Source organism: Neolamprologus brichardi, chromosome 23 (genome assembly GCF_056152115.1).
Source record: "Neolamprologus brichardi isolate AB-2024 chromosome 23, ASM5615211v1, whole genome shotgun sequence".
NCBI classification, from domain to species: domain Eukaryota; kingdom Metazoa; phylum Chordata; class Actinopteri; order Cichliformes; family Cichlidae; genus Neolamprologus; species Neolamprologus brichardi.
The window spans coordinates 23,067,250-23,087,728 of record NC_142125.1 but is presented as its reverse complement, the minus strand read 5'-3'; the positions used below and the strand labels follow the sequence as shown (position 1 = coordinate 23,087,728).

General features: G+C 40.9%; 1 protein-coding gene across 3 annotated transcripts in view; it reads left to right on the top strand.

The window, feature by feature from the left end:
* Positions 1–18,368: 18,368 nt before the first annotated feature.
* Positions 18,369–20,479, top strand: part of LOC102796576 (poly(rC)-binding protein 3-like) — a 35,873-nt gene continuing 33,762 nt past the window's right edge. For 2 of the 3 annotated variants that reach the window (XM_035908630.2, XM_035908629.2), the window contains exon 1: positions 19,775–20,033. The gene's annotated coding sequence lies outside the window, so the exon portion shown is untranslated. Of the gene's footprint in view, positions 18,454–19,774; positions 20,034–20,479 lie in introns of those variants that run through there. The other variant, XM_006792887.2, reaches the window with a different exon arrangement.

Below are 20,479 nucleotides of genomic sequence, written 5' to 3'. Positions count from 1 at the left end.
TAATTCTCTATATAACCCCTTTGTAAACCCTGTTCACCGAAGTCTATTTACGAACATACGTAAAGATATTACACATAAAAAATACACAGAAACATTGGAAATCAGTTTTTGGCAGACAATCACTTTTTGGCACAACACCGGACTTCAGCTACAATGAAAAAGACACAAAGCTGGATTTATTCTGTGTCTTTGCTGCACAGCTGCCTCTTCGTCTCTCATTCTCTCCCCTCCTGTTTATACTTCAATCATGAAACTGATCAATGATCAGCTGATCGGCTTTTCTCTCTTGTTTGTTTATCCCACTTCGCGCCAGAAAGAAGAAACCGGCGGATGTCGCGCTTAAACAACAGCAGCACGTTTAAGCTTGATCAGCTGTTGTTAGAATTTATTTAATATTAATTTCTCGTATCAGCTGAGGTTTGCTGGAGCCACAGCTGTAAAAGCTGCTGGTCATGATGTCGGTTTGGTTATCTGGTGAGAGGGAAACATGAAGATGAAACCAGGAGATGTCCTTACTGAATCATCAGAGCTGAACAGGTGATGGAGAAACAGGTTTACCTTTTAGGTGACATGAATGAGTTGAAGGGAAGTTATGAACGGTTTCTGAGAGACAAATAACACCAGGATCCTTTTCTAAGTAGCTGACAGCTGGTAACTGTGTCAGGGGCGGGTCTAGCAAAGTGTTGCCAGGGGGGCAGGTAGGGCATTAACAGGGAGAGGGGGGCACAAAGAAATATTTTTCTTTGTTATGTCATTTAAAAACTTTGAATAAATAATTATCTGAATCTTACAACAAACATTTTCATCTGATGTAAAATGTATAGAAATCCATTATTGTACATAGTAATTTTTTTAGGGTCCCATCATAATTTCTCCAGAAGTAGCTAAGTACTATATATGATGCCAGTATTTTCCTGCATTTTCTAGATACTGTACCAGTAGTTTGTGTAAAATGCTATCAAAAAGTCAATTAAGTTTTATTCTTTCTCACCTGTCTTTCTATCTCCTTTCACTTTTTCAAGGTTGCCATGTTAGAAAAAATATTTTGCCCTGCCATGCTGTTTATTGATGTGGCAAATGAATGGTTTATGAAAATATATCTAAATCTGTCATCAGTAATCAGTAATGATCATGTCTCACCTCTAGTCTCCTCTGTCTTAATTTCAGGTTTTCACCATGTGTTGTAGATAGTTTAGGAGGTTAACTCGACCAAGCAGTCTACTTTTGGGTACTGTTTAGAATACCAGAATAGGGAGGATGGTGTAGGTTTAAGTGTATTAGACTGATACATATATACCAACAAGACAGTGTACATCACTGTGACAACAGCGTTTGTTTTCATTCAAAGGCTTTATGGTTTTTCCTATAATACCCGGTGGGCCGGCCTCTAGTCAAAATGCCCGGGCCGATTTTTTGTCCTAGTCCAGCCCTGGGTCTATGAATATATCACAGAGAAACTAACCAGGTGGCATCTGCTGAATATAAATCTTGAAGTGCCATAAATGATAGGCTAAGGGTTTATGGCACCAAAGATGAGAGAGCATGACGCATGATGCCCCTTTTGTCATACAGCAAACAGTGAGTATAGCCAGATAGCAAGGCAATGGGTAGGTGGAGGTAGTCATTACGTAGCAAAGACATGCGCTTGCTCACTAGCAAGAGGCCGTTCATATGTTGTTTAGTGCTGTCTTGCCTACGTTTCACCTCCTTCTGCACGACCCACATGGAGAGGCATTCAGTAGCATTAATGTCACTTTCTCAGCGGTGAGACATCGATAAGAAACATCTCAATGTTTAAAGAGTTAATATGAAAGTAAACCACCCTGTTTTGCCTGGAATTTAGGCAAAATAAACTTCCAGCTGTGCAGGGTAATGCCAGACATGAAAAGATGGTGATAATTTTTTGAGTGTACCTCCCAATTTTGTCATATCGCAGATATGTGCTTTGCCTCATGTCTTAATGAGCTGGTATGTTGTGTGGACGTGGGGTTACAAATCTCTTTACTTTAATTTTTGGGGAGTTTTCGAGGATTGAGTGAAAGTTTAGTCATAGATGTTTTATGTCTTAAAGTAACTTAAACTAATTATCCTGACACACAACCAGTATTTTGCTTTGTTGACAGGAGCCAGGTGAGGTGATTCAGACATCTGCTTACAGCGCCTCCAGGACGCCTCCCTGTGGTGGTTATTTTGAGCCACTGGGAGGAAGACAAGAGTGGGGAAGATCAAAAGCATGCTGCAGGGTTTAAATATCCCATCTGGTATGGGAACGCCCTGGGATCCCCCTGCAAACACTGAATCATCTGCTGGAGAGATTTTTGATCTAAAGAGGCGAGAGAAGACAGAGAGGGAGGGAGAGAGAGAGCCCACAGAAGCAACAAAGATGAGCACATAAGAGGAAAATATCTGAGGTCAATCAGCAAAAAGAGCCACAGATAAAAAGGCTGCAAGGCCTTCATTTTATGTCTTTACAAAGGATTATTTCACCCCACAAAAGAAGCCAGTTATTCAGTTATTCATAACTCCAACTGGACACTTAGGTGCACCTGTTCAGCTGGTGTATATATCTAATCAACCAATCCATGTAGACAACTCGGGGTATTTAGGTACATAGATTAAGATGACCTGAGCATCAGAATGATTAAGAAAGGTGATTTAAGTAACTTTGAATGTGGTATGGTTGTTGGTCTGAATATTTCAGAAATTCCCAGATCAGCTGGGATTTTCTGGCACTTTTGTCTCTCACTGGGAGAAGATGTCTTTTTGATGTAAGAGGTCAGAGGAGAATACAAAACTGCTTTAAAGTGTCAGGAAGGCCTCAGTTTCTAAAATAACCACTTGTCAGAAGAGCATTTCAAGAACAGAAGACCACACCAGGTGCTACTCCTGTGAGCTAAGAACACCACACTGAGCTGTTGGCTCACCAACCTTGGACAACAGAAGTTTGGAAAAACATTGTCTGATCTGACGAGTTTTGATTTCTTCTGCTATATTCAGATGGTAGGGTCACAATTTGGTGTAAACAACATGAATGCATGGATCCATCCTGTCTTGGGATGTGCTTACGGCACATCTGCATCAAACTATATGATGCTAAAATGTCAAAATCTCTGAGGAATGTTTCCAGCACCTTGCTGAATCTGTGCTGCGAATGATTGAGTCAGTTCTGAAGGGGCCTAGCCCAGTATTACCAGGGTATACTCAATAAAGTGACCAGTGGGTGTAATTCTTCCATAATGAATCAGCAACGCAACAGGGGGTCCAACCAGATAGTAACAAGGTATACCTATTAAAGTGGCTGGCGACTTTATATGCTTGTGTGACGTTTTTAATGATGACGATGTTTCCTACTGAGAATTTGTCTGTTTGCTTCTCCTACAGCTTCTCGTAGTTTTACTGGAAGTGGCTCTCTGCTGCAGTGGGGATAATGGAAAGTTGTGTGGAATACTCCATACGCATGTTTTAAACATTACAGGCTCTGATTTTATTGTAATTTCCCACTTCAAATTGCTGTGTTGTGATGTTCTGGAGAGAGCCATGACTAAAAAACGCAGAGAACCCAAATCTGCTGCTGCAGAAGCTTCAATTTTGAGGGTTTTTGCACAAACTACTTTAAAAGTGACACATCTACAAACCTTTTTACCATAAGCCACATTCACTCTTTCTGTCACACACATTCACGCTCCGATGGATGCATCAGGGGCAGTTTGGGGGTTCAGTATCTCACCCGAAGACACTCTGACATCCAGACTGGAGGAACCCGGGGATCAAAACAGCAGCCTTCTGATTGGTAGACGGCCTGCTTCCTCCACTCTGTATTGAATAAAAGATGATGGGTTTGGATGTTTTGGAGTTGACTGATGTGACAAAGGTTCTCTAACAACCGTGATCATCACAGTCTATTAAAAACACAGCTGCTTTATTAAAGATGTAATGATGAGCTCTGCTTTTCCATCTCTGCTCCTGGTAGGACTCGCTAGCAAAAATTAAGTTTTACTTCCTTATTTATGGCAAAATGCAAATCTGTGTTTCAGCTGCGTGGAAAAAAAAAAGCAGAAGGGAAGAGCCCTTAAGTGAGTATGCAGAGTAAAAGGATTAAAGATGCCTCTGGTTTGACTGTTACACAATGCAGGGTAAACTTATTTGACACATTTTAAGCCGATTTTTGGCTTTGAATATTTAAATTTGACCTAATTTTGTTGAAGCTTCTTTTCACTCAGGCCTAAAAATTAAAGATGCACCAAAGAATTTAATTATTTTGCTTCCTGAATACATTTCCATGCAGCTCTCAATCACGTTGGCAGGTTTTGTGTGTTTGTGCTGGGATAATTAAATCCGAATAATAGCAATGAGAGTACATCCCTCCTTTGACTTTAATGCCCATGGGTCATTATTGGCAGATTTTGGGGGAGCTTTAAATCCAGATGAAGGTGCACAGCAGCAGCATGCTCCTGTTTACTCCTGCAGCGTTTCAGTGTACCCATTCTGTCCACCAAGGGGCGCTAGCAGCCTGAACTTAATCATGTGTCCTTTGGCAGTGCCAAGATTATGAGTCAACCAACTTGAAATCATGATTTCCTTCAGCACAGCACAGAAATCCAGTGAAGAGAGGCTGGTTCATGAAGGCCAAGCCTCATCGCACAATAGGATTAGCCAGAGGATTTGTCGAGACTTTACAAGCAGGAAATGGGAAGAAGAGCCGAAGACTGAAGAAGACTGAAAAGAAAAAAACAAAATCATTCAGTGGGAAAATGAGCTGAGGCTGAAGGAAAGGTCTTTAGTTTTACTTTTATACTTTTAGATATTTTGTCAAGAATCTGAACTGATTTGAGGATGCACCGAATTTCAATTTAATCCACAATAGCTTCCAACTATTACATTTAAGAGTGAAATATTAGCATTGTTTCAACATTGCACGCATAATTATATTAAAAAAAAATATGTGCGCAGACTCGCAGACTGTTTTCTTATCAACATGCACTTGTATTTTTAATTGGTTTAATTAATTTGGTTAAAAATGAATTTGACTGGTAGCATTAGTGTTACTTTTTAGGCATTTTTTTTTTCATTATTTCATTCAATTCAGTTTAATTTTTATAGCTCCGGTTCACAATAACATTCATCTCAAGACACTACAGTGTTAGAGAGATAAGTCCAATAATTAAATGACCACTATGAGCAAGCACTTGGTGACAGTGGGGAGCAAGAACTCCCTTCTAACAGAAAGAAATGTCCGGCAAAAGAGGGTGAGGGAAAAGAGAAAAGAAAAAGAGGGCACAGGTAGATAGGACAAGAAACGAACCATGGGAGAGAGAAGGCACATTCTGATGGCTATAAAGCAATAATAAAGGGATGGTTCAGCCCTTATACTTTATCAAAAAGGAAGTTTTAAGAAAGTGTCTGTCTCCTGAATCTAAAATCCAAAATTTTATTTGAAATCCTTCCATGGAAGCCCATCTTCTATGGAAACAGCTTCCAATTTAAAGGGATTTAATGAAGCTATTATGAAAGAAATACACTCACTGGTCACTTTATTAGGTACAACTTGCTACTACTGATTTGAAGCCCTTCAGAACTGCCTTAGTTCTTCATGGTATAGATTCAACAAGGTTCTGGAAATATTCTGCAGAGATTTTGAGACAATAGCTTCACACAGTTTAATATAGATTTGATGAGTCTATACTTTCAAGCTGTTTATGCTAAATGGTGACCCTACCATCTGAATGTTGACCAGGCAAAATTTTTTCAACCTTATATTAGTCCAGTTTTTATGAGGCTGGGTGAACTGTGGCTTTAGCTTCCTGTTCTTAGCTGACAAGAGTAGTGCTCAGTGTGGTCTTCTGCAACTGTTGAGATGCTCGTCTGCATACCTTGATTGTCACAAGTTATTGTCTGAGTTGCTGTTGCCTTCCTATCAGCTCAAAGCAGTCTGCTTCTCTGATATCAACAGAAAACTGCCGGTCATTGAATTTTTCTGTTTTTTGAATCATTCTCTGTAAACGCTGGAGTTTCTGAAATACTCAGACAAACAACCATGCCACATTTAAAGTCCCTTAAATGATCTTTCTTCCCCATTCTGATGCACAGTTTCAAGTTCAGCAGGTCATCTTGACGATGTATTGACACCTAAATGCACAGTCCCTACCATGTGACTAGCTGAGTAGACGTTTGCATTAATGAGCAGTTGAGCATGTGTACCTAATGAAGTGTCCAGTGAATGTATCATTCTAGTCCCTGTTAATACTATTGCTGCTGTGTTTTTGAAAACAGCCTGATAATAATAAATAACAGTAATCCAGCCTACAAGTAATAAATGCATGTACTAGTTTTTCAGCATAACTCCGAGACAGGATGTTCCTAATTTTAGCGATATTGCGCAGATGAAATAACACAGTCCTCTCTCTTTGTTTTATGCACAAGGACATATTCTGGTCAGAGATGACTCAAAGATTTCTCACAGTGCTACTGGAAGCCAAGGCAATGCCATGTAGAGGATTCAGGATTAAAATCTATCCAACATTTGCTTAAAAATATCACGTACATGCTTCAGTTCAGCATAAAATACAAGTTTTATGAAAACCATGTTTACATGGTGTGTAAACGTTTGTTTGTATGCTTTTAACATATTAAATTAAAACTAGTTCATGACAATGACTTATTAAAGATACCCTTCTGTCAGATATGCACTGTGCTGAAGGGTTCATTCACATTCTTCACAGCTCAGCGGTCCGGGCCACCTAAAAGAAACCCTCAGAGATGTGAATACAAATAATACAAATAATAACAATACATTAGAAACAACATAAAGAATTATGCATCACAAAGCCTCCCTGCTGGGGTTTAATAGATAAATTAATGCTCTTATTTAAAGATCGCCCTCACTTGATTTTGGCTTCTTGATTTGCCTTCTTATCCTATTTTTTCCTCTATTTTACACATTTATGCAGACAGCACAAATCAGAAACCGCCCACTCGAGGAAAAAAACTGCTGGATCTTTACTGGAGGGTGAACAGAAACGCTTGAAATTACAAGGCCTAATTTATTTATTTTTTTCTCTATCCTTTGCTAATGATGAAAGCCAGTCATGCATGGACTAAATGAGCAGCTCCGCATATGGTGCTGCAGCCATGAGGAATGTCAGTTTTAGTGGGCAGCAATTGTCTGCGTGGCCGTCCTGCACGATTCACCACGCTGCTTGATCTCGACATGATCTGCAAGAGTAAAAGAAATCAATGGAGGGGCTGGAAACCTGAGGTAGACACTGCCCAGAACTTTATGTTGTCAGAAATATAAATAAATGAGGCTTTTATCTCCATAGCAGCATTTTATCCACACATAGAGGAGCCAGTTATAATTTCATACAGGCATGAGTAACAAACAGCTCATCTGGCCCGATCTCAGCTACAGCTACCTCATGCAAACATTAATGTCACCCCCTTGTGCTGAGCGTTAATATCGGTTAACTGTGCACTTTTGTTGATTGCCTGCTGTAGATGGTGTAGATGTAGAAAGAATCCATCCATCCATCTTCATCCGCTTTATCTGAGGCTGGGTCGCGGGGGCAACAGCCTAAGCAGAGAGGCCCAGACCTCCCTCTCCCCAGCCACCTCCTCCAGCTTATCCGGGGGAACACCAAGGCGTTCCCAGGCCAGCCGAGAGGTATAATCTCTCCAGCGTGTCCTGGGTCTGCCCCGGGGCCTCCTCCCGGTGGGACATGCCCGGAACACCTCACCCAGGAGGCGCCCAGGGGGCATCCTTACCAGATGCCCAAACCACCTCAGCTGGCTCCTTTCGATGTGGAGCAGCAGCGGCTCTACTCTGAGCCCCTCCCGGATGGCTGAACTTCTCACCCTGTCTCTAAGGGAGAGGCCAGCCACCCTTCGGAGGAAGCTCATTTCTGCCGCTTGTATCCGCGATCTCGTTCTTTCGGTCACTACCCACAGCTCGTGGCCATAGGTGAGGGTAGGGACGTAGATCGACCGGTAAATTGAGAGCTTCGCTTTTACACTCAGCTCCCTCTTCACCACGACGGACTGGTGCAGAGTCCGCATTACTGCAGCTGCAGCCCCAATCCGTCTGTCGATCTCCGGCTCCCTTCTCCCATCACTCGCGAACAAGACCCCGAGATACTCCTCCACTTGGGGCAGGAACTCATCCCCGACCCGGAGTAGGCACTCCAGCCTTTTCCGGCTGAGAACCATGGCCTCAGATTTGGAGGTGCTGATCCTCATTCCCGCTGCTTCACACTCGGCTGCAAACCGTTCCAGTGCGAGCTGGAGGCCATCACCCGATGATGATGTAGAAAGAATTTCCAACATAAAACAACCAATGAAAAGAGCTCATAAGTGCCATTTACAGCAGTTCCACTATATTCAAGAGAAAGCCAACATTAGTATCGACGATCATACTGTTAACTATTAATATTTCTATTTGACTGATATGATTCCCATTTTGCTGTGTAGAGCTGCTGTTTTTATGTAGATGTATAAATAAATCTGATACAGAAATATGTACTGAAGAAGTGAAACTTGCAGCTTGTAACGTACACTTTTTCTCAAAGAAACAACATGGTCAGGATAGTCGCCACAGTGGGTAGCTCTACACGGTTGATCTGGCAGATTTTTATATACCAGATGTTCTTTCTGATGCAACCCTGAAAAGATTTGTCTCTTCGCCTAGGATCAAACTGGGAAAAATGAAATTCTTCATACCTTGAGTCGTTTCTCTTCTTCTCCAAACGTTTTCTTCCCATCATTCTGCTACAAGTTCATCTTATTTTTTAATATGTCCAAATAATTTATTACTTTATTAATGATTATAACTATGCAGGCTTTCAAAATCTAAACTGATCTTCTTGTTCTTGAGTGCAACCAGTGGTTTGCACTCCACTGTGTTTCCATTCAAGAAGGCGTCTCTTTATTGTAAGCCTCGACAATGATACCCCTGCCTGCTCCACAGTGTTCTTGACTTGGTTAGCTGTTGTGAAGTTGTATTTATTAACTGTGTAAATAATTCTGTCATCATCTGCTTTAGTTTTCTTCTATGGTCTTTTAGTCCTTTTGGTGTGCTAGCGTACTCCTTTTTAAAAAGGAACCAGCCTGTTGCTTTGGGAACGGATAACGTTTTTGTTGTCTTTTACTTTCAGATTTTCAGCCTAACGATGGCCTCCCTCACTTGCATCAGCATCTCTCTGGACCTCATATTGAGAATACAGAACAGCTACCAAATGCAAGTTTGTCATGGAATAATTAGGCTAATGATCTCAACTGGCTCTCAACTTTGGGGTAACTATGGTGGACTGTGTATAACTATGGCTGTAATTCCTAAAGAGTAAATGCAAGGATGTCAAACTCATTTTACATTGTGGGCTACATACAGGTGGACTAGTGAAACTCCTTTTTCTGGCAGTGTAAAGTTTTTTAACTACGCATTTAATCCCTGAGAAGTGCAACATCAACAGTACATTTCAGTTTTTATTCATGATAAGGAAATGCCACTGTAGTAAATTATTGTAATTATAAAAGATTTTGTTAATTCACAGAAAATGTCCTTTTTTAAAACTGTAGACCCTTTGTTTAAAAAGAGCTATATTTTTAATGACTATTCTTTCATGTAATTGTTTATCTGTTACTCATTTACTTTGGTTTAGTATAAATGGCAATGATGGAGGTCTTTATCCGTTCCAAAGCTGTAGTCTTTGCTGAGTCGATTCTGTCCCTTCTCCTTAAGTTTGAGTTAATGCAATAGTTTTCTTAAACCCCTTAAATTAAGGCTAAAAGTCTACACTTCAAACAATCCACTGTGGTGGTGTACAGAAGCAAACAATGGTGGCATTGTGGACCAAACTCTCTACAGGTTTATGTTGGGGGTCGAAACAGCAGGTACCAATGCAAAGCAGCAGTGATGACATCCCAGAGGGAGACATGAATGAGACATTTTGCAGTTTAAACAGACTTCAAAATGGGAGAGTGTGTTTTGTATGAGGAGAGAAGTGTGTAGCTGCCTGAGCTGGCTCGCAGGCTTTTGCTCCATTCAACTCAAAAAAATGTGCAAAGAGTTTAAGCCCATTATTATCGTGACCTTCATACTGGAAGTGGAGTTTCAGCGCCACTCCAACTTCATTAAGCCAAACTAATTCACCCAAGTGAGTCATCTTCATCTTGCCTGACACTAAACTGTTCATATCTGTCCGACTATCAAACATCCCCTAATCTGGTCTAATCTATGTTTAATACCTCAAACCAGGATTTCCTTCTGCTGCTTTGGTTGTATAGATTTTCATCAAAATCCTCAAATCTGCCACTCAGATCTAAATGTGCTTGCATGGATTTGAGATCCCTGAGAAACACTTCCCATAAACATTTAATGCTTCATATAAACTGTGCACATGTTTGAGGTATTTCCCAGTACACCTTCTGCTGGCTCTGGTAAATGCAGAAGAGCACACACACACACACACACACACACACACACACACACACACACACACGCACACACACACACAGGCCCTTTGCATACAGTATGGAGACACTCAGACGTGCACCCACACACTAACAGTGACACTTCCAGTATATTCAGGGCATCAAGGCTTCAGTCCTACTGACACCCAGGGGAACTTGTGTCCTTTGTCAAAGCAACTGGTTCTGTTGCAATGGCAGCTTCAGCTAGAAGGCAGCCAGACTGTGTGTGTGTGTTTGTGTGTCTGTCTGTGAGTGCGTGTGTGAGTGTCTGTGGATGAGAGACACTATGAAGGTGAAATAACTGTATGTGTGCTGTATTCGATTGGCAGGTCTACAGTAACACCTACAAACCCAATCTGCATAAAATGCAAATGCAAAAGTGCTCTCAGCTGCCAGGTTTGATTAGCATGTGAGCTACAGCGGCTGCTCGGCTAGTGCTTAGCAACAAGAACGGAGACAAGATGCATCAGCACTTAATCTCTTATCCTGAAAACATTTTCCCGGCAGGGACTGCAGCCAAAAAAGGAAAACAATTGCTGTATGTCAGAAACATCCACATTTAATTAGAAACCCACTGAGAAAACACTTATCAATAATCTGGAGTCATGGAGCAGTGCCAAATCTTACATCACGCCAGCATCCAGCATCCTAAGGTTAAATCAGTGGTTTTCGTTACAGTTCCACCGTAATTAAAAACAAAAATCCATTATACAATACATAATAATCTAAAAAACCTAATATTTTGCATGGCCTCCTTTAGCCTTGATAACAGCTTGCATTCTTGCTGGCACTGTTTAAGTGGGAGAAAATGGACCGCTAGATAATCTCTGCAAACAGACATCTACATACAAACACACAAAGTCTTTCAGCGGGGCTTAAGATTTACAGAGTTGTTTGTAAAAAGTAAATTGAGATCATTTGCTCATCAAACATTACTTGCTTCAATCATTCCTTTGAAGAACTGCTCTTCTAATGTGAAGATTTGCTGCTTTTCCTGGTGTTCGTTTATAACAAACAGAATGATTTGATGGAGAAAAAAGGCAATAAATCCGAAGACTTTATTTGGGAACGACAGAGCAGATAATCAAGAAAATAACTAACAGATTAAAGGAGAGTTTCTAGCATTTTTTTTTTTCAAATCCGTGCCACTCTGGCTGTTTCAGTCGACTGTACTTGAGGCCCCCGAGGTTGTCTGGAGTGTTTGTGCATTACGGGCCCTCTAACTTTGCTAGCGTCAAAAACTGTCCTTCTGAGGTTCAGTGATGTTCCTTCGTGTGTGTGTGTGTGTGTGGTTGTGTCTCATCTCCAGCCTCTGGCATGGTCAGGTCCAATTTCTATCACTGTGCTCTTTGGATGGGCTAAGAAAAATGGTTTGGTCTGCCTCTGCAATGCACCAGTCATCCGTCCATTTGCTCATGCATCCTCTGTTCGTCCACCTATAGATCATTCTGTCCATTGATTTATCCAACATGAGTTCTCTTCGCTTTAAATCATCTCCAGATGTGCATTCTTGTACTGCCTGCACTGCAGTTACCACACCCATAATCCCCTGGCTCATATCACTGCAGTTCAGCACATGGTTGCCCCTTGCAACATCATCATCCTCATCTGATTTCACATCTGCACATATCCCACATCTCAACGCGTCAGAGCTCATCGAATGGCATGAGTCTAAAATCCTGTCGGGACTGTTCCGGAGGAGCCCACGTGTCGATGAGTTGTGATGATTAAAATAGATTTCAGTCATAGAGTGTTTGCCGTGACTCAATACTAATGTTCTGTCCTGTATTACCACCGAGGTAATCCTCAGATTGGAGCAGACACCCTCAGAGAGAGACTGTGCCACTTCCAACGCCTCTGCGTGTCTGCGGAGAGCAGAGAGACACACGCTGAAAATGTAAGGAAGGAGCACAAAAATCAACACAACTGCCGTGGTGGTTTTAAAGCTGAGCGGGGCAAGATTTTAATAAGATACTACAATTTTATCAGCACAGGCAAACGATTCATGAATCTGCCCTCAAGAAATGACAAATATCAGTTGAACACCATCAAGGCTGGTTTGCAGCTTAAAACAGTGACTTTGAGGTATTTGATGAAGTCTGATGCTCTGCAAAAATGTGTTTAATGTTATGATACTAGCATTTCCGAGAAGGTAGAAATGTTATAATAGGTGATAAATTAAAGCAGGAATTTCTTATGCTTGAGGGAAAAGAATGTTTTTCTTCCTTTAAGTCTCGGGAAAAGTTCCAGCAACAAGGCCTGCTGCTCATTTTAACCTGTTCACACAGCAAAATATAAAATAGTGTTCATCAAGAAAAACTGTGCCCTTTTGTTTTGCTTGGAATGAGCGTGAAGACTTTTGTTTTGCCATTTCACGGAGTCAGCAGATATACTGATGCAAAATGTTGTTGATGTAAATTTTTTAAAAAAGAGGAGGGAAATGTCATATCCAGTATCATGGGAAAGTCTTGAGCCACCCTTCATTTCTTCATGTTTTGCTAGGCAAATGGGAGAAAGGTGCAACAATTTAATCAAACCTGTGCAAACCTACATGGAAATAAAGTATATAAGGTCTGATTTAGACTTCTAACCTATGTATGTGGCAGATGTCGTTATCAGCAATTACTGTGTGGACATGCCCCAGAGTTTTATATGCGGTACCAGCCGATTGAGACAAATAAAGTACTGTGACTTTTTCCCCTCCTGGGTCACAACTATTTATTGGGGACAGTGTTTTTTCAAAGGCAAACATATTTGTCCCTGAAGTTTTTCCACTTATTTGTGCATTTCCCTCAGGTCACTTCCCAGATGTCTCCCTCCAAGTAATTGCTGATGTTCGTGAGTTGATGATATTACTCTTACTGCTAAATTTAACAGCTGTAGTGTAAAAGTACCTAAAAATACTCAAAATGAATTGACAGCACTACATCGACCCGACGTGTGGTTACATTTCTCAGGAGGTGCATGTCAAGTTATGTATGTAGAGTTTCTGAGTAGTTTGCGGTTACAATATAACAACGTCACCAATTTCATGCTGAAGTGTAAATCCCCAGTAAGGCCAAAACATAAAAACGACATCTAAACTAATTGCCTCCCCAGAGTTGGACCTCAACATTATTGAAGAAGGTGTGCGATCACCTTGACAGAGAACAGAACAAAAGGCAGAAACATCCAAAGAAGAGCTTTGAATGTCCTTCAAGAAGCCTGGAAAACTATTCCTGAAGACTACTTGAAGAAATGACAAGAAAGCTGCCTAAGAGAGTTATGGCTGTATTGGAGAATAAAGATGGTCATACCAAATCAGAGCAGGCAATGTTTTTCTAATCTTCAACTGACCAATTTTGGTGAGCTTGTGTGAATTTTTTGTGATGTTTCATGTTTCAATTTTTAAACAGTCAGGATCCAAAAAAGAGGCAAGAATTTATCCTAATGTTTATCTGCTAAGCAAGTTAGACCCTGACAACTGTGAAGGAGAAAGAAACGAGCCCCTAAGATGTTGAAGTCTATTTTTATTCATGCTTTTCTCTTCTTCTTTCAAGGTAGACAACATCTGCATTTCCTAAGGGCGTTTTGGTTTTTCTAAAGAGGATATACTTTGATAAGAGATTTGAAGTAATCTGCAGCTTTGGAGTCAAGATAAGGCCACGTTCAAGTGTTGAGAAATGTGCAACTTCGGAAACTTATGAGACCTGTTTTCCATACAAACTTGTGTTCATTGTTAAAATCGCTCCAGGAGATCAAGGTTAATATTTCATTGCATCCCCCTTCAGAGGACAACGAGATGGGAAACAAAGCCTCCCTCCTGACTCTGGTCATCAATGTGTAATATGTTTTCTTTTCCTCCTGTGTGCCATCAAATAAACTAAACTTTCTTACAGATAAATGCCTAACATATCTTGCATTTGTGTTGTTTTTGAACACTAGTAAAGTACGACCACAGCATTGGAGCCCAGAGGAGTCGCACACACTCAAAGCTCTTCACCAAACAAAAGTCTATTCATCATCGGTTTTTGCCAGGAGGCAATGTGTACCCATTATGGGCCGCATTGACCACATGAACAGAAAGGGTCAGACAGTATTTTCCATTAGGAGCGTGGAGCAGCTTTAGAGTTGAGGGCGAAGGCTTTTAGAGCATGCTGAACACTTATGAGTGCTTTATTGTTCCCAAGACATAGGAGTGCTCTGGTTTGAGCTATCGGGGATAAATTCTCAACATAAAAGAGGATAGGAGCACATTATAAAAAGGAAATTGGTTCAAAAGGGCTTATATGTTGCTCTTCATTTTTGTCATCATTTATGTTTAAGCAAAGCTTCATCTTTATCACCAAACCGTATATCTACTTCTTTTTTTCCCAATACAGGCTTAGAAAAATACTGTTTTAATACCAATAAAATAGGAAATCATTGGAGGTTTTCATGTCCTCAGCCAGATTTCCAATATTTCAAGAAAGAGTGGAGAGGGTGTATCAACTGTTCCTGTAACAAATATTTACTTTAATCACTATTTATAAGAGGAAAAAAAGATCCCCAGCATTAATCCACCACCTTCATCAGAATTAAATGTTTGAATAACCATCAGAGTAATTTGATTTTGGTGTGACAGAAAGCAACCCTGAAATGGGTAGCCAAAGGAAAGATATGTAGATGAATGGATGGATGGATGGATGGGTGGATAGATGGATTGACTGAGAGGAGCTTGACATTTGTGATTCTGAGTCAACATCTTAATCTGTTTCATGGATTACAGTGCTGATGGTCCAACTGGCAATCCACCCAATAAGGGTGATTAGAGAAGTCTAAAGTTGGCCAACACTGGCTTATTACCAATTCCTGCTAAGATTTTCACATGTTCAAATGAATATTGTGTCGTAATTATATTTGTGATGGTTATGTGTTGATTTCACTTTTGGGTTTGCAACTGTAAATACTGTGTCTTGTGATTTTTCTAGTGTCACCTGGTCCCTGGTTTGGCTTGTTGGTTGATTTTATTAGAACTTCCATTAGGCTGCAATCTAAAATGATTCAATTCATATCAGAGAGCCAATATAGGAGACCAGTGATACATTTTACAGACTCAAGCAGCCAGACAGCATTGAGAAATTCTTTTGGAGAAACCTGTCTGGTTTCTCTGCATTACTGCGTCTTCTCATCATGGAGTTTATCTGTTGAATCTGATAAGCAGCACTAACAGCACTGACAACAGAAGCTTGAAATACAAAAAACCAACACTAAGTGCACCGGTTAAAAAAGAAGTATCAAATCTTACATGGTAACAATAGTAGGACAAACTTAACACTTCAGGGGGTAAAATGCTTTGATGTTTAGTATTTGAGTTCTTGGAAAGGGGCTCATGAAAGCAACAACATCAAAATTACACTCACCAGTCACCTCATTTTAGATACGTGTTCAACGAGTTGCTGCCATATGACTGTCTGATTAGAGATCTGTATTAACAACCAGTTGAAGTTCAAAGTGAGCATCACAATGGGGAAGAAAAGTCATTAAAGTGACTCTGAACGTGGCATGGCATTTAGTCTGAATATTTTAGAAAGTGATGATCTTCTGGCATTTTTCCACACAGCCATCTGTAGAGTTTACACAAAACAGTCTGCAAAATAAAATATATCCAATGAGTAACAGTTCTCTGGGAGAAAATGATGATGTCAGAGGTTAGAGAAGAATAGGCAGAATTCTTTAGGAAGGAAACAGTAACTCAATCACCACCACTTTACAAACAATTTATGCAGAAGAGCATCACTATAGCATCAGAAGACCACCCTTCAAACCACTCCTGTCAGCTAGGAACAGGAAACTGAGGCTTACAGTTCACAAAGGTTCAGCAACTGAAGAACCTTTGCTTGGTTTAATGAGTCTTAATTTCTGCTGTGACACTCAAATAGTAGGGTCAGCATGGGTCTATGCACACTTTTGGTCCCCTAGTACCAACTGAGCATCATTTAAGTACCACAGCCTACCTGAGTGTCGTTGCTGACCATCCCTTTATGACCACAGTGTACAATCTTCTAATGGCTGCTTCCAGCAGGGTGTCACTAAGCTCAGATCATCTCAGACTGGTTTCTTGAACATGACAGTGAGTTCACTGTACTCACATGGCTTCCACAATCACCAGATCTGAATTTAACAGGGCTGGGATGTGGTGTTTTTTTAATCTGTAACTGACAAATCTGCAACTGTGTAATGCTGTCATGTTAATACACACCATAGATGAATCTATATCTTCGTGGCATTGATGAATCTATGCCATGAAGAATCAAGACAGGTGTGAAGGCAACAGGGAGTCTAACCTGGATCTAGAATGATTTAAGTAAAAAAGTTTTCATTAGAAGCTGAGTGTATTTTTTAAAAAAGCTCTCAATCACATTTAAAGCCTCAGAGGAATTTACCTCAGTTTGATTTTAAAATAAGTCCAACAAAAGCATCAATATACAACAGCCTTCAGCTGAAACAAGAAAAGATTTAAAGGTAGATACAGAACCTATATAAAGTTCAAAAAGAAGGTAAAGGCTAACCTTAATATAGATTATCTGATGTGGGATGTAGAAAAACTGAGATCTGTATCTAGCTAATGGTAAAACCAACATTGTGTCCTTGAACACTTATCTGAAAACTCACTAGAATCTAGTATTAGAATAATAATAATATATAATATAACACACAGGTGAAAAATAAAATTACAGGAGGGCATGAATACTTCCTCGTGCTACACCAAAGTTTTATTAAAAAATAAATTCTGGTCATCTATGGACGTGTCCGCTGTGTAATTTCTCATAAACATGACTAAACCATGCCTGCAGTCATCTTTAAACAGCCATATGGCTTTTTAAAAATATCATATAAGGATTATTATCAGCATATAAGTGACAACACATACAGACAGATGCAGGAGGCCCAGAATATTGCTTTATGACACATACAAGTTTTATTAGAATATTTTGATATAATTTATTTATTCTTTACTTATTTCATTTCCAATAATCAGCAGACGGTGTAGATTTTGAGGATATTTTGAAAGTTGAATGGCTGTAGCCCAAGTCTATGACAGTCAGTGGTTACATGTTGTTGCTGTTACTCACGGAAAATCAATACTGATTGCAGAGGAAGGGATAACAGGCGTAGATCAAAGTCAATATGTCCGTCACTCTCCTCTCCACTCATGAAAGATTACATGAGATCATTACATTTCTGTAGTTGTGGTGTTTCTCGGAGTCATTTTAGCACTTTTAATTCTAGTCTTTTATGCTGATTTTCTACTTTAGCTCAAGATGGCCTAGACTCAAGTCTGTGAATTGGAAACTCAAGGAACATGAGAGGCAATAAGCTGTATATTGCAACTTAGTGTTGTGCAAAAGTCTCGAGTCACTTGTTATTTCTTTATATTCTTCCCCCCAAAAAAGAAAAACAGGTGTAGCAATTTACACTGAAACAGCAAAAGAACACTGTTCATTTTGGAATTTCCTGTATTTTGTGACTTAATAATTGCAGTGATGGTTGATACTGGTACCTTAACTGCTGAGCCACCAGGACAACCCTTTATGAGTTTGAGTTTCACAACTAACATCGAAAAGTTGAATTCTGCTGCCAGCTCTTCCATCTCTTTCCCCACATGTGTGACCACTTTCATCCTCTCATCAACAATCAGTGGGATTGACTGTCAGTGCGATCTTCCCTCACTCTCTCCTTCACGCCTCTCTGCCTCCATTAGGACCTTGGTACCCTGATAGGGGATGTGGGTGGATATGAGGACAGGCTCTGTTTGGCAGAAGTGTTGGGGGTGGGGGTACATTTACTGGATCAGCCTGGGTTCATCACCTTGCTGGAGGCCATAGGCGGCGGGGGGGTTGACTCTACTTATAGGGCCTTGGGAGCTGTCCCAACTCTCAGTGTGCCCAAAATCTGCCATCTTGGTCCTAAACTCCCAGACTGCACCCAACCTGCTCTGCCCTGATCAGGAGCATCCCTACATCTTAACCGGTAAGCAGTTTAACCTTTGACCTTTTGGTCCTTGTGGCCATTAACACTCCATCTCAAAACATTCCACAGATTCTCAAAGGACTGCCGCTCTTAGAACCAGCAAAGATTAGACTTAATTATACAAGGATGTTACATAAACTAGCTTTTTTTGATGGTTACCACTACTCTCTTGAATCTTTTTGGAGTTCTGAAGATGAGCCAAGACATTTTTTTTTTTTTTTTGGGGGGGGGGGGGGGTCAAATATTGAGCAGATTTCCTCTGACGTGGTGCTCCATTTTACCCCACACTCTTTCTCCTTCTTTGCCTCGTATGATTCAATGTGGAGCAAATTTAATGCTCTATTTGTAGTTTATCCCATGGGCCATTTTACAGTCGGGTGGGTAGGTGGGTAGGCATGTTTACCATTTAGTGGTCTATAGGAAGAAAAATTAAAAGCCTCATCACAAAAACCCGCTTTTTGTAATTTGATACATAATCAGTTTTTCCAATGGAGTGCTTCGGTGTCAAATAAAAAACACAGACAAAGAGGTGACTCATGTTCTTCACTGTCTGCACTTGCCCCTAATCCAGACAGTATAACCCCACTGTTTTGCTTTCTCCTGGCAGCTCCCTTAAATGTTCTGCCGCTGCTGCCGTCCCACCCTAATAATGTCAGATTAAGCTCTGCACAACTGTCCATCTGACATGAGGGCTGGATTTGTGGTGGATTTGAAAATCTGGACGGAATGCCTCCATCCAAAAGCTCTGTAATTCTGCACACACACACTCACAGAAGCAGATTAAAAAGCAGAGGATGCGCAAGTCCACGAAGTCTGTCGGTCCGCCACGCTGCCGTGCACAGTTTGGCGCGGGTGCATTTTGCTTTGACCTCGATCGCTTTGAGGTATCTGGTTGCGTCAAGCCCCGAAAAAGTTCCTCAACTGTCCTGAGCTGAGTCCCTCATAAACAAGCACTTTGGCAACAGCGCCGCAGCATTGTTTTAATCTGAGGTTGGGATTATTTGAACATGTAGCTGGGTTATTCATGTGACGATTGTTATCGGCAACGACAAGGACGCCGGCTTTGTGGATTTCAGAGATTTGGGGGGGTTGGTGGGTGCTCGACCCTCCCCTGGCACAGATGAACACCCCGGAGGCTACAGTTCTGATTCAGACCAGCCTCATCCCCAGACATGCCCCGGTGATGCCCGTGTGCCTCACTGGGCACGTCCCTATTTTGTTGCAGCTGACGGAAAAAAGGGGTGGGGGGTGTTGGGGGTTGATGGGGTGGTGGGTGATGGTCACCCAGATTATCCCTCATCATACGGCCTATTTACAATTGACACCAAACAGTGCGGCAAACAGCGGCGCAGAAACGCAAACTGAGCTCATCGGGGGAGTCGGTTTTGTTTCATCATATAATTTCGAGGTCCGTCACGTGTTCCTCTGGTTGCTCATGTGACCTGTCGGCAAGGACCAATAGGGTGTAAGAGTTTGTTCTGGGCAGAGCAAAAGGCAAAAAAAATAATTTTCCCTTTGCAATTTTTAATCGTCCAACGCCGAAAGTGGTCGTCAGCGACTGTCTCCTGCACTGCATAAAGGTAAACCCTCTTCTTGTTGCTTCTATTCAGGAAAAACTTGTTAAAGCTCCAGAGTGAGCCTTTTCCTTTACAATAATAATAATGAATAATTTGCATTCTTATAAAAATTATTTGTTCTCTACTTTAGTTAAATACATACTTGAGTTGATTGCTTGACTTCCAGGCACATTAAACAGTTGAAACTTTAAAAAATGCCGCTCCTCGCCGAGTTGGGTATCGCCATCAATAATTAATTAACTTCGTAACTTACCCACAGCCAGGAATAAATCATTACGCACATAATGAGCTGTGACATGGTGCAATTTATCGACCTATTGTTACCTAATTTGATGCTTTCAAGTTTACGTTTTTTGTAAGTTAGCCTCAGTGAGTGCCAATAAGATGACCCATGCGGGAGGAAATATTTTGGTTCTCCCTGGGGAATTGTCGATTTTATGGTCAGTCGA